A 23,367-nucleotide genomic window follows, 5' to 3' on the forward strand; every position below is an offset into this window, starting at 1 on the left:
TTGACCTCGGGTGGCTTTTTCTGGTCTTGGGGTGAGCGCAGCCGGAAAAATCCCACACTTGGACTTCAATGGTTCAAAGGGGAAGCTCACAATCACCTTTTCAAGGGCAATTAGGGATGGGCAATAAATGCTGGTCTTGCCAGCGACACCCAAGTCCTGTGAAATAATAAAAAACATTGTGACCGCCCCCTCCACAACTTCTGAAAATGGGTGTAGACAGAATTTTAGCTTCTTATTTTTTAATGAAACCACATATGATGCAGAAGGCGCAACATTATAGAAAAGGAATAGAACATGTCCTGATTTGATATATTCCAGTGGGACTTTAACTGTTTGTATAGGTGTGATCAGACATAAATCAAATAGTTTGGAAATTATACAGACATGTTTGCACAGTGATAAATAGATGAAATATATGGTGCAACCCAATTAAAGCATTGTCTTCCACTGCGTCAACAGAACTGTATTTGGTAACACTGCAGAACATTGTTTTGTAACGTTGACATAGAAAATTAGGAGTTTGTAGAGTCAACAGAAACTGGGGTGGGGGAGAAGTCATTTCTTTGAGTTTACTGCAATGCTACCCCCTACTGGCATCGAAGTGTAATCTACCTTAAATATAATAATCACACAGGACAGCTGTTAGCATCAGGAATTTCACAATGATACAAGAATGAAACTTTTGGAGAAGTGGGAGGTGGTATCGGGTTTTCCTTTGTAGTAAGCTGTCAGTAAACATTTTTTTTAAATTACTCCGGTGTTTAAGCAATCCCAAAATAAGTTTTCATCAAAGGTAATTGCACTTGTCGCTATAATACAGCCTTTAGAGTAGTGATGTATTTGGTCCGTATAATTCTGGTGTAGGAGCCAGTTTAACTATGGTCTGCCCTCATGAAGATATGTAGCATGTACAACTTATGCATAATTAAGAAAGAAATATTTTAAAATCACCGCGAATGGCATTGTTGGATTCTTGTGCAGCTGTTTTCGTGATGTCAGGCTTTATCTTGCATTACAGTGAAAGATTTCATGTCGTAAAGAAAATTCATTTTAAAATGTATCACCATTTGTAAAAGTACTGGAACCTGCTTTTTAAACACTTTGACAATTTATCATCCATAGGCTGTTTAGTATTAAATGCAGAAATACTTGGCTTACCTTGTCACAATTTACTTCAGGCTCTACGTAATAATTTTCTTTTGACAAACATCTTTCTAAATGTAAACTAATGCTTCTATTTTTTTCCTTGTTCCCATCTCTCTTTCACAGATGTAATTTTTAATACGTACACTAAATCCTCTTAATATTCAGTTGGACATTTGATGTGATATAGCTCTAAATAATAGGGCGGCACAGTGGTCAGCACTGTTGCCTCACAGTGCCAGGGACCCGGGTCCAATTACGGCTTTGGGTGACTGTGTGGAGTTTGCTCGTTCTCCCGGTGTCTGCACGGGTTTCCTCCAGGTGCTTTGGCTTCCTCCCACAGTCCAAAAAACATGCAGGTTAGGTTGGTTGGCCATGTTAAATTGCCCCTTAGTATCAGGCGGATTAACAGGGTAAATACGTGAGGTTACGGGGATAGGGCCTGGGTGGAATTGTTGTCGCTGCAGGCTTGATGAGCCAAATGGCCTTCTTCTGCACTGTAGGGATTCTATGATTCTAAACTTTAGTCTGAAAGAGCTTTACAGTTTGCACAAGTACTGTCATATATTGATTATCATAGTGGACTGACAACCCATTGTATTAACTTAAGTTCTTTCATTAGCAAGTTGTGAAATTTAATTCATTAAATCTGAAGATTCATGTGCTGACAGCAAAAAATATTTATCATGAACATTGTAAAAACCCCACCAATTTAGGAATGTCAATTTGGGAAGGAAAGCTACCAGTCTGGCCTACCTGTGACTCGTGTGATACATTACATAGTGGATTCGCAAGTAGCCTAGGAAAGCCACTTAGTTGTAAAACTAGGGCAACCTGGAAGAGCTACAATACTTCTGGAGAACTTTGGTATGCATTCCAATAAAGACAAGAAATCCCATGATCATAATTTCCCAACACGAAAACAGAGCTAACGTTTCGGGTCTGGATGACCCTTCATCCAGACTTAAAACATTGGCTTTATTCTCTCTCCACAGATGCTGTCAGACCTGCTGAGATTTTCCAGCATTTTCTGTTTTTGTTTCAGATTGAAGCATCCACAGTAATTTGCTTTTGTCAGAATTTCCCAATATTTGCAACGCCCAGAGTTCACATTTCTTTGTCAATACCTATTGCACTGCTCTGTATGTCTGAGTGCTGCTGACTCTGTGCCCTGAGATCACTGACATTTTGGGAATGTAAGAAAGAATTAAAAAGAACGAAGGAGATTTGAAAATATCTTGAAGAAGAGTAGAAAGGAATTAAAAGGAACAGCATAAATGGAAATAAAAGATCAAGGTGGGTGGCACGGTGGCACAGTGGTCAGCACTGCTGCCTCACAGTGCCAGGGACCCGGGTTCAATTCCAGCCTCGGGTGACTGTGGAGTTTGCACGTTCTCCCCGCATCTGTGTGGGTTTCCTCCGGGTGCTCTGGTTTCCTCCCACAGTCCAAAGATGTGCAGGTTAGGCGGATTGGCCATGCTAAATTGCCCCTTGGTGTCTCAAGATGTGTGGGTTAGGGGGGGTTAGTGGGGTAAATAAATGGAGTTACGGGGATAAGGCCTGGGTAAGAGTCAGTGTAGACTCGATGGGCCAAATGACTTCCTTCTACACTGTCGGGATTCTATTCTATGATTTTAAAAAGTGAAAGAAATTAAGACAATATGATAAGTAATCAGAAAAGACAAATTGAGAAATACACAACGAGATTGGGAAGTACCGTGAGAATAAAAATGAATATGAAGTTGTAAACAGAGTTCTGAATACATGTAAGTGAAACAGTGAGAGGGGGGGGGGGGAAATAGAGACAGTTTTATCATTTCCCTGCTTACCCTTAGTATGCTTGCACTTGTGTACAAATAGAAAAGTCTCCAGGAAAAAGAGGACAAAATCTTAAGAGGAATATTGATTTGCACAAAAAGGCTGATGATAAAATGGCAGCATTAGATTTCGATTGGTGAGAAAGACACAGACTGTATTCTGAAGAGTCCAGGTGTGGGTTCACCTGAATTTATTCAGAATAAATAACAGGACTATTAAGAGGATTTCACAAAGAGGGAGTGTCGTGGTATTTGTGAAGGAGGAGGTTGGGAAAGGAGGTGACTGATAACTTTACCTTGAGACAGTAGGGAGGATGATTCACTGTACACTGGAAAAAAGATGACGTAGAGGTAAAGGAATGGGTCCAGAACAACAAGCTGTCGGAAAGTGGCAGCTGTCCTTGTTTTTCAGGGAATTTTATGTTTTCCACTGATCAATCAGAGAGTTGTCAGCTACCTCCTGAGCTTCTCTTAGTCTGCAGACAGGCCGACACTGAATATCCAGTATTGAGGCGATTGATCTGATGTCCTTTGACAAGTCTTTGATTTTACCGAACAAAATCTAATTCAAAGAAACAACACTCTCACACGCACCTTTGGTTTAGTTCAAGAAAATTAATGTTTATTAACCTCATGTTATAAAAACTCTTTTGAGTGTGTGCCATACAATATCACAATAGCTTATAGCACAGAAGGAGATCACTTGGCCATTCATGCCTGTGCCAACATTCTGAAAAAGCTATCCAATTAGTTGCACTCCCTGTTCTTCACCCCTCCCCACAACTCTGCATTTTGTTCATTTTTAAGTAAATATCTAATTCCCTCTTGAAGGTTACTATTAAATCTGCTTCCGCCATCCTTCCAGGCAACGCATTCCACATCAAAATTAAAAGTTGCTGTGTTAGAAACAAGTGATCAAAGAACAAAGAAAAGTACAGCACAGGAACAGACCCTTTGGCCCTCCAAGCCTGGACCGATCATGATGCCTGCCTAAACTAAAACCGTATGCACATATCCTTCCATTCCCATCCTATTCATGTTTTTGTCTAGTTGCCCCTTAAATGCTGCTATTGTACCTGCTCCCACCACCTTCCCGGGCAGCACGTTCCAGACATTCACCACCCGCTGTGTCAAAAAACTTGCCTCGTGCATCTCCTCTAAAAACTTTTCCCCACGCATCATAAACTTATGTCCCCTAGTACTTGACTTTTCTACCCTCGGAAAGAGTATCTGACTATCCACTCTGTCCATGCCACTCATATTCTTGTAAACCTCTATCAGGTCACCCCTCAACCTCCGTCGTTCCAGATCTTTTACACACTTTTGACAAACTGTGAGTATCATTCCATTCTGCAGCAATCGAAAAGCAAAAGCCCTTCAAAAAAAAGAGAAGGTGAGGTATGTTAGTATCCCAATAACGTGAAGGTGATGCTTGCCCCCCCCCTCAAATTACATGGTGGCATTTTAAGCCCTGCACAAGATGCAAAGAGTATGATGAGTAGTTTGCTTTCTGCTGGTCAGGTGCAGAGTGTTAGGAGTTAACTGCTGAATATGACACATGTAATAGGGAGGGGACTGGTGGAAGAAATGAGGAGTGGTGAACAAAGATTGGTTTTAAGTTACAATGGGCACTGTACTCTTTTAAACTACAATCATGTATTTGACACTGGGACTGGACAATCATTTAATTTATAGCATTGTTTTTTATGACTAAGTTTAATTTAAATAAGCTTGTCCATCCTGTCAGTGAAAATTATCCCCAGGGTAAGCATGACTAGAAGCGGGACATTGAAAGTAAGTCCAGTTCATAAGCAGAGAGGAAGAACCGGCTCACAATAACCTGCGCTTTCCCCTCCCTTCCACCCAGTGATGTAACTACAATAGGGCGAGTGCTGCAATTACATCAGCACGACAGCAATGCAGCCCAACCCATTGGCAGCAGAATGTCAGCGCTGTGGTTTGTACTCAGGTTTTGTTGTAATGGTGACAACTCTGTTAAAACCTCAGTCAGAGTCAACCTGACCTCTCACTCAAGGAGAGTCAAATAGTGGATTTCACATGCCAAAGTCAGCCAGTTCAAACAAACATAATCCAAACCGAGAGATCAGACAAAGGGCAGTGGGTTCATTCCCCACAGAGCACATTGTCCTTAAAACAGTTCAGTACACACAAGTTCTGATAGAAATTACAGCGCAGGGCAAAGTTATTCACCCCCGACCCCCGGCTGTACCAATACTGTTATTCTCTCCTGTAATCCCATTCGCTCCCATCTTTTTCAAATACTTATCCCATTTCCCTTTAAATGCTCTAGGTCTGGACTCAAGAGCCACTTGTGATGAAGCATCCCATGGTCTAATAGCCCTCAGTTCAAAACTTTCCTTCTCCTTCGGCTTTTACAGAAGGACTCCTCAGTCACTGTCTCTTTGTTCCCCAATCATCCAACAATCATCCAAGCTTATTTACCCACAGATAGATCCCCAGGTTACACTCACCCATTTACTGACAGCTCTTCTCTCGGTGCTGTTCCCACTCACTTGTGTTGATGTTGCATCTGGGTTCTGCAGGAAATGAATTGCCCCCCATTCCCCTTTTCCATCTGACCCAAGCTCCAGACTCTTAAGCCTCAATCCCCCTTTCTCCTAACTGGCTATGCCCCAAAATCCCTGGCCCCTTGAATCGCCCCTTGTCCACCTGGCCAAACTCCATACCCCTGACCCCCATTCAATCTATTTCCCTCTGATGGTGGCACAGTGATTAACACTGCTGCCTTACAGCGCCAGGGACCTGGGTTCGATTCTACCCTTGGGTGATTGTCTGTGGAGATGTTTGCACGTTCTCAGTGTTTCTGTGTGGGTTTCCTCCGGGTGCTCCGGTTTCCTGCCAAAGCTGTGCAGGTTAGGTGGATTGGCCATGCTAAATTGACCATTAGTATCCAAAGATGCGTGGGTTAGGGGGATTAGAAGAGTAAATACATGGGGTTATGGGGACAGGAACTGGATACGAAGCTCTGTCGGAGAGTCGGTGCAGACTCGATGGGCCAAATGGCCTCCTTCTGCAGTGTAATGATTCTATTCTATGATTCAATGATCCCAGGCCCTGATTGCCATCTTTTCCCCAACTCCGCATACCTGATTCTATTCCTTTTGCTCTCAATGCCCACATTTCAGTCCTTGGCCTTCTGCAATATTCCACTGAAGCCCGACGCAAACTGGAGGGGCAGCACCTTATCTTCTGATCAGGCACTTTACAGCATTCTGGACTCAAGATTGAGTTCCACAACTTCAGGCCATGAACTCTGTCCTTCATTTTGATATGTTTTACAATCCTGTCCCCCCACAAGGACCAGTTTGTAACCTCTACTCATGTGTTGCTTTCAGAGAGTGCTGATCCTTGTTTTGCTGTCAACACATTCTGCTATCTGATCTTCATGCCCCTATTAACACTTGCCTTAATCTTCAATGCTATCAATATAACTCCCTTTGTCTTAATCAAATCTCTCCTGATCTCCCACCTAACTCTGACCTTCAATTTTACTCCATTTGCTCCTCCCCCTCTCTTTAACATTATAAAACATATTTTCCTCTCTTCAGCTTTGATGTAGAGTCATACAGACTTGAAATGTTAACTCTGTTTCTCTCTCCATAGATGCTGCCAGACTTCTTGAGTTTTTTTCAGCATTTTCATAGAATCCCTACAGTGCAGGGGGCGGCCATTTTGCCCATTGCGTCTGCACAAACTCTCTCAGAGTATTTTACACAGGCCCTCTCCCCGCCCTATCCACATAATCCCACACATTTACCATGGCTAATCCATCTAACCTATACATTTTAGAACATTAAAGGGCAATTTAGCATGGCCAATCCACCTAATCTACACATCTTTGGACTGTGGGAAGAAACCAGAGCACCCGGAGGAAACCCGCGCAGACACAGGGAGAACATGCAGATTCCGCACAGACAGTGACCCAAGCCGTGAATCGAACCTGAGTCCCTGGCGTCGTGAGGCAGCAGTGCTAACCACTGTGCCACCGGGCCATGTTTTTTTCTGATTTCCAGCATCTGCAGCATTTTGCTTTCATTCATTCCTCAGTTCCTGTGAATACATTGCTTTCTCCTGATCTCTGGGTGCTCTTTTTAGTTTTCAAGACCAAAGCACCCTGAGCCTTGAGTTTATTGTACGCCATGCAAACTCAATAGATTTTAAAGTTAGATTAATCCAAATCTCCTGTGAACCTAATTACTCCATAGAGAAGTTGTGTCAAACCCCCTCCCCTAGCAACATGGAATGTAGTTCCAATGCAATTACAAACTCAGTTTAAAAATGCTTGGAGCTCAGAGATATATTTGTACTTGGTGGTTAGACAGCAGGCCCATGTGTATACAACTCTCTCTTGCATGGTCATCAGAATAATCTCTAAGAATCTCTGTTACTACATCTACTGCTAAATATTCTATTTCAAGCCTGAAATTAATTTAAAACTACCTGAACGCTACAAATAAATAAGTTATCAGGGCAGTTCTTTCAGTGACAAATTAACAAGAACATCCTCAGAGCTGTTGTGGTGCTGTTGCTGCGGTTTCTGTCCCATCCCCATCAAAACTGCAGCAGGGAAGGGGGAGCAACTCCAAGCAAATCTATTCTCTTTCTCCAAGATACATTTATTTAGCTTCACCTTAAATCCAAGTATCTTAAGTGCCTAATCTTTATGGTAGACGTTCCACATTCTAAAAGCAAGTTTGAATTCCCTATTTGATTTATTAGTTATTTAGCTGATATTTATGGCACCTAGTCTTCCCTACAAGTGGAAATACCGACCTTGTCTTTGTCCCCCATCAAAACCTTTAGTAACTCAGCCCTCAGTCTTCCTCGTCTATGCGTTCAACTTTTTGCTGGAGTCACTCCAGGTGTGCAGCAACCAATATCTGCTTTTTAATTCTACCCTCCAGAAATGAACTCGGCTGCTTTGTTCCATGGTTAATGGGCTTATCGACCTGTGTCACTACTTTTAGTTATGTGTGTGTGTCTGTACCCCAAGATCCCTCTGCCCTAGTGAGACACTGACTTTCCAAGCATTTACTTACATTTGGTTTCCTTATTATTCCTACCTGCATCACCTCAAACTTATCTATATTGAAGTTCATCTGCCAGTTAGATGCCCATTCTGCGGGTTTATTAATGTCTTTCTATATCGTATTGCGGTCCTGTGTATAGTCTAAATCCCCAACTCCCATTTACTGTGGCTGACAGATTTTAAAATTGTACTTCACATTCCATATATACCCCGTCAAAGTTTGTATAAATATGTCAATATGTGTTTCCATGTAGATAATCTGACAAAAAAAATTAGAGAAAGAACCTGTGCCTTGTATATGTGTATTTATGGATAAGGTTCTGATTTCCCTACATGGCAAGGGGAAAGCAACATCTTAGATTTTGTGATCTGAACAGGGGCGCAAACTGCACTGACTCTCTGGAGTATTGTTCAGCCATTGCCTCTGCCTGTTCCTGTAACTGATAGCAAACACAGAACCCAGCCCTGACAACAGAATTATAGACAGAAATCAGATCTGCTCCCCTCCCAACCCCCTCCCAACCCTCCTTTCCGACCTTTGATCAGAAAAAGTCCAAATCGGGCAGTGGCGCCGGGAATGTGTTGCAGTTTGTATCTGCTACTTATTAATAAAGTGAACAATGGATTAATCACGGGGTGGGGGAAGGACTTCAGAACATAGAGCCAGAGGAAGAAAGCAGCTGGCTTTAAACTTTTAGACAACGAGAGATCAAAAGATACAACAGAGACCGACAGGCATGTAGTCCGAGAGACATCAGACGGAATAACAGACAGGGAACTAGCAGTTAAAGAGAGAATAACAGACAGGCAACAGGCAGATAAAGAGAGCAACAGACAGGCAACAGGCAGATAAAGAGAGCAACAGACAGGCAACAGGCAGATAAAGAGAGAATAACAGACAGGCAACAGGCAGATAAAGAGAGAGCAACAGACAGGCAACAGGCAGATAAAGAGAGCAACAGACAGGCAACAGGCAGTTAAAGAGAGAATAACAGACAGGCAACAGGCAGATAAAGAGAGAATAACAGACAGGCAACAGGCAGATAAAGAGAGAATAACAGACAGGCAACAGGCAGATAAAGAGAGAATAACAGACAGGCAACAGGCAGATAAAGAGAGAATAACAGACAGGCAACAGGCAGATAAAGAGAGAATAACAGACAGGCAACAGGCAGATAAAGAGAGAATAACAGACAGGCAACAGGCAGTTAAAGAGAGAATAACAGACAGGCAACGATAAAGAGAGAGCAACAGACAGGCAACAGGCAGTTAGCGAGAGAATAATATACAGGCAACAGGCAGTTAAAGACAGAACAGGGAACAGGCAGTTAAATACAGAATAACACATAGGGAAGAGACCGGCGCTAGAGAAACAGCCAAACAGCAGAGAGAATTTGCGACAGCAGCGAAAGGCATAAATGGACACTGAGATAATGAGAGTTAATGGAAACTAATGGTTAGGGCAGCATTGCCGAATTCTATTACTGAATCTCAACAGCGAATTCTAATGCAAGACTCAAGCAACTTCTTATTCTGAGCAGGAGAAATGACTCATTAATTAAATGTAAGGATTGGTACAGCTGGCATTCAACATGCTCAGAAAGGAGGAGGGTTTGTCGGTGCAGGTTGTGTTAAATTAATGAGTTAACTGTGTTCAAATCTAATCAAAAACTTTCTTGACTAGAAGTAGACAGAATACCCCTACCCGCGCGGTGATTACCAAGATCGGAATATTTTGTAAGTTTTTTTCTATGAGAATAATTTTGTTAGAGGTATTAAAATTTCAATACAGGATGTTTGGAGACGGGGCGATTAAAATGAGTGTGTTTTACAGAAAGCCATTGAGCCAAACCAGCAGAGGGCGCGTTATACAGGATGGGATAGGCGCCTTCCCTAACTTAGACTTGAACGTAGCAAACATTTCAAACATCCCTCCTATTAAAATAAACAACAGCAAACTTTATAACCTTATCTTCATGTCTCAGAAACACTTTATAAAGTTCAAAGTTTTGTTTAAAGTGTATTAATTATTGTCACATGTAGGCTTACATTAACACTGCAATGAAGTTACTGTGAAAATCGCCCAGTCGCCACACTCCGGCACCTGTTCGGGAGGGAGAATTTTGTATGGCCAATGCATCTACCCAGCACGTCTTTCAGACTGTGGGAGGAAACCAGAGCACCCAGAGGAAACCCAGATGGACACGGGGAGAACGTGCAGACTCCGCACAGACAGTGACCCAAACTGGGAATTTAACCTGGGTCCCTGGCGCTGTGAGGCAACAGTGCTAACCACTGTGCCATCCTGTGCCTTGCTGCTCTGTGGCTTATTTTTAAATTCATCAGTTCATTTTGCACCGACTGGGGTGAATTTTAGGGCTGAGGGTAAACCATGTTTTCGATGTCACATCAGAAACAAGCACCAGCAAGGTTACATACAGAAAGCAAAGCCCAAGTAATGGGCTGGGTTACTGCTGCCTTCACCCCTGGCACAGCTAAGACTCCCTCTATCACTTCCAGACAGGGGTTCCTTGCAGCAACCTCTCAACAGGAGCACACACACCTCTCAATATCGAACCACCCTGGAGCTCCTTTCCCTCAGCCACTCCTGGTAAGGTGAGGAGGGAAGAATGTGTGTGTGTCTTAGTGAGAAGTGTTGATTCGGTCTCATTTCATTATTTATTTTTAAATTAATTGGCCCTCTTGAATGTTATCAGAGCTTTTGCAACAATGAATTCATATCTATTGGAGGGGAGTTCCTCACATTGGAATATAAAGGTTTTCTGATTATAGCCTGTTATCAGGATTATTCTGGGCAAGAGGGTGGGTAGGTGCTGGAGCATGGAGAAAGTTGTCTTGGTCTCAGAGATGCCTAAGATTTCTGCTCCCCTTACTGCTCCCCTGATCCACACTGAGGGCGAGCTTCCTGCAGTTAGTGGTAATGAGGAAGATCACCTTACTTACAACTTAACACCGTCAACAAGTTTAACAAAAAAAGTTAATGTTACCAAAGGGCAGCACGGTGGCACATTGGTTAGCACTGCTGCCTCACAGCACCAGGAACCCGGGTTTGATTCCTGGCTTGGGTCCTGTCTATGCGGAGCTTGCATGTTCTCCCCGTGTCTGCGTGTGTCTCCTCCAGGTGTTCTAGTTTCCTCCCACAGTCCAAAAGATGTGCTGTTCAGGATTGGCCATGCTAAATTCTCCCTCAGTGTACCCGAACAGGCGCTGCAGTGTGGCAACTAGGGGATTTTCACAGTAATTTCATTGCAGTGTTAATGTAAGCCTACTTATGACACCAGTTAATAAACTTTAAACAATCCTCATCATTGCCGACTGGAAATCTTTCCCAGTGTACATTAGTTCGGAGAGTCCTATCTTGATAGCATAAGGAACTCCCTGACAAACTGAATCCATTTAGTGGGGTTAATGGTTTCATGTCAGCAATTTTGTCTTCCGATTTTCGATGTCTCATGAACTGTATTGAAAATTACCATCTCACTTCCCTCAGGTCTCTAAGCATTCTGCTGAAGAAAGAACCTTTACCCAAATCGAGCGAGCACCATTGAATTTCAGACACATTAGTAAGCAAGGACACAACATGATCTAGTTCCACCCCAATGTCACTGCTCAATGTGTAAAGTATATATTTGTAGTGGTATTCCTTTAATCATGTAATTCCAGTCTAATACACACAGGTCACAGTACATCATTTCAGATGACGATGATAAGGATTGTCTGTGGCTATTTTCCTTCATGAATTGTCCAAACACTGCTGACCAAATAACACCTCATCGCCCAAGTTTCCTTTTTCCACGACAGGTCTTTTTAAGTAACAATATCCTATTGCTTTTTATCACGGCATGCCTTGATGAATCAAACCTATAACAGATTCAGCCCAACCTCATCACAAACAAACGATTAAACACTGTGATGTGGATAAGTGCACGAAAGAGTCACCCTTCCTGATTCAAACCTATTCATCCAACAATCTCAACACAATCCAAACCCATTCACCCAACAATCTCATCACAATCCAAACATATTCACCCAATAATCTCAACACAATCCAAACCCATTCACCAAAATGTCTCAACACAATCCAAACCCATTCAGCCAACAATCTCATCACAATCCAAACCCATTCAGCCAACAATCTCATCACAATCCAAACCCATTCACCCAACAATCTCATCACAATCCAAACCCATTCACCCAACAATCTCATCACAATCCAAACATATTCACCCAACAATCTCAACACAATCCAAATCTGTTCTCCGAACAATCTCAAAACAATCCAAACCCATTCACCCAACAATCTCAACACAATCCAAACCTGTCCGCCCAACATTCTCTGCAACACGTGTTCAGTTCCTGTCCGGGTCACACGAGGCTACTTCCCCCCGACTTTACCGCTCTCTTTTAATCCAATTCACATGATACCGGTGTCTTCTCCATTGGGGGTAACGTCTGTTTACTCTCACAGAAACAACGCAACAAAACTTCATTCTCCCACAGGCTGCTAATGAGGACCCGCTGCTCTCTAATTCCCCGCTTTTACTGCTCGCTGCAGCTCTCTCGTTGAATTGCCGCTTCCCATTGAACCGAGAACATTTCCCACAACTTGTTCCCACCTTGTTATAAATCATTGTGTCACCATCTGAAATGAACCAGAACTTCGCGAATTCTCTGGCGATTAAAGGCACGGATTGTTCTCTAAGAAGACAGGAACATAACTCAGTCGGTAAAACTTACCCCAACGCTGGGGAGCAACTGAATCTGATAAAACTGTTTCCCTTTTTGTTTGGTGCTGGTTAACTGGGATCTTCCTGCGTTGAAAGCTCCTGTGAATTTCCTGGAAGGGGAACGCACGGCTGTCTTTAAGCAGGGTGCTGGAAAGCTCCAAGAAACTCGAGCTGGTTTCAACTCTGATTCCCCCACACACCGCGACCTCCTCTTTCTCAAATATTACGTAATGCTATCGCTATGTTCATTCATTTAACAGGACAACCACCCCCCCCCCCCCACAAAAAAATTAACCCCTTCCTTCCACTGTCTGATACACAGACCGACGGAAGCAAGGCTCTGTATTGTACAGGTTTACAACAATTCAAATAAACTCGTGGCGAGGGGCAGAATACAAATCCCAATCCCAGTATATTCGGAATACAAATCTCATTCCCAGTATATTCGGAATACAAATCCCAATCCCGGTATATTCGGAATACAAATCCCAATCCCGGTATATTCGGAATACAAATCCCATTCCCGGTATATTCGGAATACAAATCCCATTCCCGGTATATTCGGAATACAAATCCCAATCCCGGTATATTCGGAATACAAATCCCATTCCCGGTATATTCGGAATACAAATCCCATTCCCGGTATATTCGGAATACAATCGGCTGAATGTCAGTGCGTCTTTCATTGGAAACTTACACCTGCATTCAAAACTTTAAACATTGTATTTAAACAATATAATCGAAAAGTCATCAATCGACATCCTCTCCCGTGAGGATATAGCTGATTTTGTCTGTAAAATGAGAACCTTATTGGCCGAATTTCAGTGGTTAATTTGGGTGTGTAAATTTGCAGTCGGTATGCAAGCTGACGCTATTTGATTGATTAAATGTGTCCACACCCTCTCGCCCAGCTCAGTTTCTTGTTTGGTTTAGAAACTGCAGTGCAGGGCGAAAAACTAATATTGATTAAATAGCAAATTAAACAGAAAGCGGCTTCTGATCAGCGCTGATGTGACTGAAACACGGAACGAAGTGGAGGGGATCTGAAGCCTGCCTTTTGTTGAGATGGTGCTTCATTCATGTAAGGCTTGCCTGTAATGTTGGAAGCCCTAGGGCTGAGGGCCCCACTCCCAGCGTGTGCTCTGCTGCATTTGGCAGCTCCTGTACCGCGGGACATGAGTGAGAGGCACTTCATATAAAACAGGGGGGAGAGAGAAGGCAGGTCATTGCACTTATTGCAATAGAAACGACGCGGAGTTGCTGACATATTGGAGTGTTACACGCGTGTCTGTTTGCATGGTTACAGTTACAAAGTTCAGCTCAAGCCCGCAGGGCGAGAAACTATCTTTAATATTGAATTATATCAATCGCCAGGGATATAAAATAAACATGGTCAAATTTTAAGGTTCGCATTATACGTGATCTTCACAGACTAGAATGTGGAAACACTTCCAATATCCCGGTTTGAACTTTTTGGTTCCCCTTTACAGGAACATAAGAAATAGGAGCTGGAGGAAGCCATTCGGCCCCTCGAGTCTGCTCCCCCATTCAACCAGATCAGGGCTGACATTCCACAAACCAAAAGAGAAAATGCTGGAAAATCTCAGCAGGTCTGGCAGCATCTGTAAGGAGAGAAAAGAGCTGACGTTTCGAGTCCAGATGACCCTTTTTCAAAGCTGGTTATTTCTCAACGCATTTCCCGCACTCATATCTTTAATATCCAGAAATCTATCCATCTCTGTAATTAATCTACTATAATTATACATGGCCCTTATTTAAAAAGCCCTTGCAGAATTCGATGCTTACAACACTTAAAGTCTTCAACAATGTATCCATTTATTTAATTTTAATAAACTGTAAAAGTCAAAACCAGGACCCCGGGGAGTTATTGTTGTGATGTTTATATGTATATGATATTTAGATTAGTTTTTATGGTATGGTATACTGGATCGTATTCTCGTTAAATAATAACACTGCAGTAACTGCATACTTCAACTTTCTAATTGTCTTTAATAACTTGTTTCTCTGCTGAGAGGCAATAACAAGATCCTCTGAGTGCAGAGATATAGGTCATACATATAACTATCATGTGTGATTGTCCCGGGAACATTATGTCATTGCCATGTCTGCTTTTACTTAAGAGAGTTTCCTTTCTGACGCCGGTGAAGTTGGCGAGGCTGCAGCAAAGGATGTTTGATTTCTCCAAACCATTTCATTTCAGCTTGTTTTAAATGTCACGCTTTCTTTTGACAGCAAAACAGTCACAAAGAATGTTCACTTTAATGCAATGAAAAACATTTGAGGACAAACACCTTGATAGAGTATCTCCGTGCGACATAAATAAACTGGGTTAATGTAACGCTTGTGTTCCCTCTGATTATTTTCACGTGAACTGCGCCATAAAAAGAATTCGAGCAATGATAGATAATCTAACAGTGATCGTCCTTATGACTATCCAGTCAAGTCTACACCCTGCTAAAGATGTTCAGAATCTGCAACTTCAGATGCCCATTCCTGTTCGCATTCGGTAGAGATTGAATAATGAGGAGAGGAGGGGGACCTCAGGGGATGCTGGGTTTTGTTAAATAAGCGCTCTGTAAGTTGATTCTATCACACAAATACATCAGCAGAAATCAGAATTTACAGCGACTTCAATACAACTTCCCAATTCCATGCGTAGCCTGAGCAGCGATCAGCTCGCCCGTGCCAGTGTTTATATTCCAAAAATAATTGATGTAAATGTTACCTAATTATTCTTATTCTTATCGTTGTGAAGATTGTTTCATTATTTATCAATTCAGCCGAGACTCAATCATTAATTTTTACAAAATATGCCGGAAGAAATTTAACAGCGGATTAACTGGAGCAGTGAGCATCACAAACTGAAACAGACAGCTGTCTGCTCAGGTAAGCATGTATCAGGTTTGAGACAACAGGGAGAAGTTTGGGCCATTGCATTTCTTCAGATTGGGAAAGAACGAGAATTATGTTTGTATATTGGAATTCTGTGCAATGAGGATAGATGGGGGTTGATCCGGTTCAATGCAACTTTTTACATTGGGAGCAAATGGAAAAGTGGATTTGGTCATAAGAATTTGATGATTGCTGAAGGATTATCCTTGATTTTGATTTGATTTATTATTGTCACATGTATTAACATACAATGAAAAGTATTGTTTCTTGTGCGCAATACAGACAAAACATACCATTCATAGAGAATGTAGTGTTACAGTCATAGATAGGGTGTAGAGAAAGATCAACTTACTGCAAGGTAGGTCCATTCAAAAGTCTGACAGCAGCAGGGAAGAAGCTGTTCTTGAGTTGGTTGATACGTGACCTCAGACTTTTGTATCTTTTTCCCGACAGAAGAAGGTGGAAGAGAGAATGTCCAGGATGTGTGGGGTCCTTAATTATGCTGGCTGCTTTGCTGAGGCAGCGGGAAGTGTAGAGGAAGTGTAGACAGAGTCAATGGATGGGAGGCTGGTTTGCGTGATGGATTGCATGATTTCCATATGAAGGAACTGAAGAATCTAACTCTGATTGAGGAAGTTCCTGATATAAGCAAATTGTTACAAATTAAGTACTTTTAAAAAGATATATTTCGCATACTTAGTCAATTAAGTTACTTAAGAGTATACTTTATCTTACTTATTCATGTCACAAGTAGGCTTACATTAACACTGCAATGAAGTTACTGTGAAAATCCCCAAGTCGCCACACTCCGGCACCGGTTCGGGTACACTGAGGGAGAATTTACCACAGCCAATGTACCCAACCAGCATATCTGTCAAACTGTGGGAGGAAACCGGAGCAAGCCCACGCAGACACGGGGAGAACGTGCAGACTCCGCACAGACAGTGACCCAAGCCGGGAATTGAACCCAGTCCTTGGAGCTGTGAGGCAGCAGTGCTAACCACTGTGCCGCCCAAATCTACCTGAAATGATTTTAGATGTTTCCTTAAGAAATATAGAATGAGATGGTACAAGTAGTATGATTGGATTCCACTCAATCCTTCTGTGAAACTTTCTGACTGCAATGTCTTATTTTGTCTGTAGTTTGATAACATTCCTGTGGCGAAATACTCATGGAAATAAAATCACATTTACACTGATACATAACCACAAAACATTACAAACCAGTGTACATTAATTCACGTCTGAGTTGAAAACTATGAAATATTCACTAAGATATTTTTATTTTGAAAATATACTGAAAATATTATGAATAAATTAGATTTGGTGGGACAGTGAGCAAGGTTACAATCCTTTCAATTCTGGGATGATGGGTCAGCTGCAGTGTGTTGCCATTGGTATGAAATGCTCCTGTCTCTGGCAGATGTAAAAGTTCTGCGTGAAGTGAGTTTAGACAGTATTGGTCTAATTGTCAATGAGGCTGTGTTCATTGCAGAAACTGTCCGTTACCTGGCACAAATGTGAATCTAATTGACAGTTTTGTCCAAGGTTCATAACTTTATTCATCGAGAGATGAACACATTCAGATTGATGTGGTAAGAAGTTGACACAGTAGTCAGGAAGTTAGTTAGCAAGGCAAATGAGCATCTTAACATTGAACGCTTTTTTGTTGTGACACTCATGGTATGGTGGAAGATACACTGTTTTATAAGGATGAGAATATACGCCAAATATATTAGTTTGCAATGTCTCTATAAAGTCACCAGATGCAATTGTTCTGCCTCTTGAGGTTAATCTAATGTCGACTGCTCTTACCACATCCTTGGAATAATTTAATCACAGTCTAGTTTTCTTTCTTTGTTAGAATTTGACTCTTAAACTCAATTACAATTCATTTCTGTTGCTGGTGATGTTTCTCCAGACACAACAAAACTGGAAGTGCTGGAAAATCTCAGCGGGTCTGACAGCATCCGTGAAGAGAGAATAGAGCCAACATTGAGTCTGGATGACGCTTCGTCAGAGCTGATGAAGAGTCATCCAAACACAAAAACTTTAGCTCTATTCTCTCTCCACAGATGCTATCAGGCCTGCTGAGATTTTTCAGCATTTTCAATTTTTGTTTCAGATTCCAGCATCTGCAGTGATTTGCTTTAATCTTAATGTTTCTCTATATATTGACTTTGCTTCTTCTTATGCTCAAATGTGACATAGAAAGTTGTATTAATGACAAGATGACACCTGAAATATGATAAAGCGATATTCAAATTATGCATAATGATTATGAACAACCTTTATTGATTTTTGTTTTATGTCAAGAAACTGGACTTTAGTTGCACCCAAATTTTTAGGTTGTGTTCAATATATTACAAATACTGACTATTTTTGAGGCTGTGGCGTAATTGAATATGTTGCAAGTGAAACATTAAATTAATTCAACCGATATATATATTTATTGTTCATCAAAGTGCAGGAGGATAGATTTATTTTCCTTTTCATATATCCAGCATTAGAATCCTGCACTTCCAGGTGTGGTATAGCACAGTGTAATGAAGTTCCCTACACTTTGTCTGAGCAATATGTCCACCTCCAAATTCCAATTGTGGGCGGCACAGTGGTTGGCACTGTTGTCTCACAGTGCCAGGGACACGGGTTCGATTCCCGGCTCGGGTCATTGTCTGTCCGGAGTCTGCACGTTCCCCCAGTGTCTGCCTGGGTTTCCTCCAGGTCCTCCAGTTTCATCCCACAGTCCGAAAGACATGCTGGTTAGGTGCATTGGCCATGCTAAATTCTCCCTCAGTGTACCCGAACAGGTGCCAGAGTGTGGCGACTAGGGGATTTTCACAGTAACTTCATTGCAGTGTTAATGTGAGTCTACTTGTGACTCTGATAAATAAAATAAAAATAGCATCAGTGTGACATTTTCTTCATTCCTGACACTCGCTATCCTGTGGTCACTTTAGGTGAAACTACCAGTTGTGTTCTCTATACCACAGTCCCCAAAATAACTGAATTCACTGTCCAAGTTCTTCTAAGTAAGAAGAACATGATATCTGAAGAAGCAACTTAACTTTTCTTCAGCACATTACACAGTGAAGGGTTTAATCCTTCATGTTACACTATGTTTGGGCTCAGTTTTTAAATAATCTGAGTGGATTCATATTAAATAATTGCAAATGTGACAAATAAATGAATTTACTTTTTGGTTTACTGTTTCATTGGGAATGTTTCCCGCTTGAATCAACATCCATTCTTCTTAACACAGCTGCAACATCTGCTCTCCAGGAGTTTTCAGGCAGTGGGTGTGAGCACAGCAGCAGCTGAGAGTGATTACTGTCTTGAGGGCAGATCGTCCTGAGAGGGTGACATCACTCAGCAACTGCCTACAAGGGTTTGTTCCCTGGCATTCCTCTTCGATTTGTTGTTTATTAAGAGGTGATATCATGATGGCCAACACCTTAAACTTTTCAAATGCTGATGTGCTTAAGATACACTACAACTAGATACACTATTGCTACGTCATTACTCACTATTCCATTCATTTTGTGTAGATAATCTCCTTTGACATTTTAGATAACATATATGTACATTTTTGTTGAATATTAAATCTGTTATTTCACTCTGCCTGTTACATGGCACGAGCTCAGTGTAATACCATCTCCACTTATTGGTACATACATTGACGGTTCCACACAAAAACAAACCCCATGCCTCCCTGTTTGTGTGAGCAGTAAGTGTCTCCATATCTCTTAACAGGTTGAGGAGGAATGAGGAATCAGAACAAATTTGAGTCCCATTCGCTTTGGACTGTGTTTGAATCCATTCCAATATGTAACTTTACCTTGTGGGCTGCTAACTCATGCTGGGGTATGTGGTACTCTGTTGTAACACACACACACACACACAGTAGTTTGGTACAGTGAGCAGCACGGTCCTTTTGTTGTGGCTATAAAAATGTCATGGACATACATGTTACCAGGTATTGGGAAATCAACATATTTATCTTTACAGTGCAGTTAAAACTCCACTTGGGCTGTTGCATCTACCTCGGTGAAGAGTCAGTCTCAGCAACAGGACTACCTGTTGAGAAAGGCATTGATCCTTCCCTTGGTACACACAGGACAGCAGAACACCAGAAAGAGTGAACAATGACCTATCATCCTGTAGCCATGGTGATGATCCCAGGGACTTGGCACTGGCCTGCCTGCAGAGTGTGGCGGCAGCACCTACACAGTGCCTCAATTGCCATGTTTTGCACTGAACGTGGCACCCTGCATCTTCCAACTATTGTCAATTGGTGGCCCCATATCTTTAAGAGAAGGTCCCTCTTTATTTTTGTGGGGTGGGAAGTGGCAGGAGTTATTGCCCATACTCTTCAAAATTTGGAGCTGCTTTCTCACAACCCAGAGACCAATTGGGCTGCTCCCAGGCACTTGATTATCAGCTATCTGGTTGCGAAACAGGCCTAGCCTGGACTAGGCCTCATGGATGGGGGCCAGTGTATATTGCCGGCGAGCTACCCAAAACCCATCTTATTGACTAATTTATTCCCATGTCCCTCAAAGCAGTAGAGCAGTTGCAATAAGAGCCATTCATATAACTGCAGTTTGCTTTTCAAAAATTCATTCATAAGATTAGGGCATCGCTGGCAAGGGCACCATTTATTGCACTTCCCTCATTGTCCTTGAGAAAAATGTGAGCCACCGACTTGAACCATTTTATGTAGGTACATCTATAGTGGCTGTTTGGGAGGGTGTTCCAGGATTTGAACTCAGCAACACTGAAGTAGTTCCAAGTCAGGATGGTGTGTGACATAGAACAGAACTTGCAGGTTCCCATGTGTCCCTTGCCCTTATCCTCCTGGATAGAGATTGTGGATTTGGGAGGTGCTGTCAAAGAAACTTTGGCATGTTTCTGTGCTGCAGCTTGAAGATGGTATACACTGGTGCACCGTGAGGCAGGAGTAGATAGAGTGATGGTTTAAGGTTGTGTATGAGGTTCCAAATAAGCAGGTTGGTTGCTTTGTCCTCCAGTGATAATTGTGCCCCTGCCACAGTAACAAAACTGCTCTTATCAAAGTCACAAATTGAATGCTTTGGGACGGTGACATTCTTCTTGATCTGTTCACAACCTTTGGCATGGTTGACTAGACATTCTTCCAAAGCCTCTCCACTATCAACCAACTGGCTGGAACAGTATTCACTTGGTATCATTTTTACCTAACTAATAGTAGCCAGAGAATAGTAGCCTGCAATGTATGCCCTTCCCATTACTGCGTTGTTACATTGGTTCCCCTCAAAGACCTATCCTTGACCCCCTTTTATTTCTCATCTACATGGTGCCCCTCAGTAACATCATCAAAAGACACAGGCCAGAATTTTCCCGTCCCACCCACCACGGGAATCATAGTGGGCGGAGGGCGGACCATACTAAGGTCCATTGACCTTGGGCTGGATTTTCCGAATTTGGGGTGAATGCGGCTGGAAAATCCCGCCCATAGTGTCAGCTTTCACATATAAGCTGATGAAACCCAGTAGTATCTCAGCCCCATCTCTCCAGAGCCTGCCACAGCCTCTTAATTATCAAACTGCCTGTCTGACACTCAGTATTGGATGAGGAGAAAGTTCCTCCAGTTAGTATTGGGAAAACTGAAGCCATTGTCTTTGGTCCTCACCGCAAACTCCATTCTCTAGCCACTGATTTCATTCCCCTTCCTGGCAACTCTGAAGCTGAACCAGACACTTCACCCGGAGGTGAGCTTTCAAACACATATCTGTGCCATCACCCAGACCACCTATTTCCACTCTGTAACGTAGCCCGGCTGCATCTCTGCCTCAGCTCATTTGCAGCTGAAACCCTCATCCATGCCATTGCTGCCTCCAGGCTTGACTATTCCAACCCTCTCCTGGCCAGCTTTCCATATTCTACCCTGACCTGAGGCCATCCAAATCTCCATTGTCCATGTCCTTATTGCAGCAGGTCCCATTCATCCGTTGTCTCTCTTCACTCTGATTTACATTGGTTCTCATTTAAGAAACACCTCTGTTTTAAAATTCTCATCCCTGTTTGCAAATCCATCTGCGGCCTTGCCCTTTTCATGCTCTGTAATCATCTTCAGCCCCCCCACTCTCTGAGGTATCTGCGCTCCTCTAATTCTGGACCCTTGAGCATCACCAAATTTAATTGCTCCACTATTGGTGGCTGTGCCTTCAGCTGTTCTAGTTAAAAACAATTACTTACAGTGTCTCACTGCCACTGATCTTACATCAGTGCTGGAAGCAGAACTGCTGGACACCAAATGTTTCTTCTTGTTTTGCAAATACTTTGGTGGTGAAACTATGGTGATTTTTTGACCGAAACTTCAACCTGAAACTGTATTACTATCTTCGCATGCAGAGGGATTATGAGTGATGATAGTTGTCACTGCAGTTTTCCCACATCACTAGCAGTCTATTTTGCCAGTAATGATGACCATAATACATTCAAGGTGAATTTGCCATCGATAACTAAAAAAAGAATTATTTTAAAACACAATTGTAGTGAAATTACGATACCTGATGAGAACAATTTGTTAGCTTCCAAAAGTTTTATTCATTTAGTTTAGAAATTAATGATTGGAACCCATTTAAGTCTGGACATCACTCCACTTACCATTGCCAGTTTTATAAACTTGATGTTCTTAATTTGTTTGTTAAGCAGCAATGAACAAGGAATGAGTAAATTTGCATTATTTAATTAATTCCCATGTCGTATGTTCATTCCTTCTAAATAAACCTGACACCCCAGGTGGGATTTTCTGGCCACGCTCTCCCCAAGACCGGAAAATCCCGCCCGAGGTCAACGGACCTTTGCATGGTCCGTCCCTGCCCCTCCACAATTCCTGTGGCGGGTGGGACAGGAACATTCTGCCGCCTGTGTCTGCGTGGGTTTTCTCTGGGTGCTCCGGTTTCCTCCCACAGTCCAAAGACGTTAGGTTAGGCTGATTGGCCATGCTAAATTGCCCCTTAGTGTCCTGTGATGTGTGGGTTAGGGGGATTAGTGGGGTAAATACATGGGGTTATGGGGATAGGGTCTCTATCGGATGCTCTGTAGGAGGGTTGGTGCAGACTCAATGGGCTGAATGGCCTCCTTCTGCACTGTAGAGATTCTATAATTCTGTGATCAAAGTATCAGAGGTAGCTGGTAGATTGCACCAATAAGAGTGGAATATATTGGTTAAAGAAATCTCAGTGAATTACACAGTGTAAAATTGTTGTTCCAGGCGTCAGCTCCTCAAATCCGCTCAGTTAGATCATGGCTGATCTGTATCATAACTCCATCTATCCACCTTACTTCTGTAATCCCTAATACCCTGGCCTAATAAAAACCTCTTCAATTCAGCCTTGAAATTTTCGAGCAACAGCTTTTTGGAGGAGAGAATTTGAGATTTCCACTTACCTTGACATGAACAAATCCTTTCCGAATATTAGGCCAGAATGGCCTAGCTCTAATTTTAAGGTTATACCCTCTTGCTCAGGACTCCCCTATCAAAGTCTGTCAAAGCTTTGTACTTCCAAAGAGCAGCACTAACAGACCTTGCCTGGGAGGTTTGCGACATGGAAGGTGAACTTTTAGACAATACTATAATAAAAATAAAACACTGCAGATGCTGGAAATCTGAAATAAAAACAGAAAATGC

At 42.3% G+C, this 23,367-nt stretch overlaps 1 protein-coding gene across 7 annotated transcripts in view; it reads right to left on the reverse strand.

Moving 5' to 3' along the window:
• Positions 1-23,367, reverse strand: part of LOC144491573 (filamin-B-like) — a 167,804-nt gene that overhangs the window by 140,427 nt on the left and 4,010 nt on the right. The window contains exon 1 of one of the 7 annotated variants that reach the window (XM_078209564.1): positions 12,790-12,902. The exons of 5 other annotated variants lie outside the window; for them this stretch is intronic. The gene's annotated coding sequence lies outside the window, so the exon portion shown is untranslated. Of the gene's footprint in view, positions 1-12,789; positions 12,903-23,367 lie in introns of those variants that run through there. One more of the 7 variants, XM_078209563.1, reaches the window with a different exon arrangement.

This window comes from Mustelus asterias, chromosome 3 (assembly GCF_964213995.1).
Source record: "Mustelus asterias chromosome 3, sMusAst1.hap1.1, whole genome shotgun sequence".
Taxonomy (NCBI): Eukaryota; Metazoa; Chordata; class Chondrichthyes; order Carcharhiniformes; family Triakidae; genus Mustelus; species Mustelus asterias.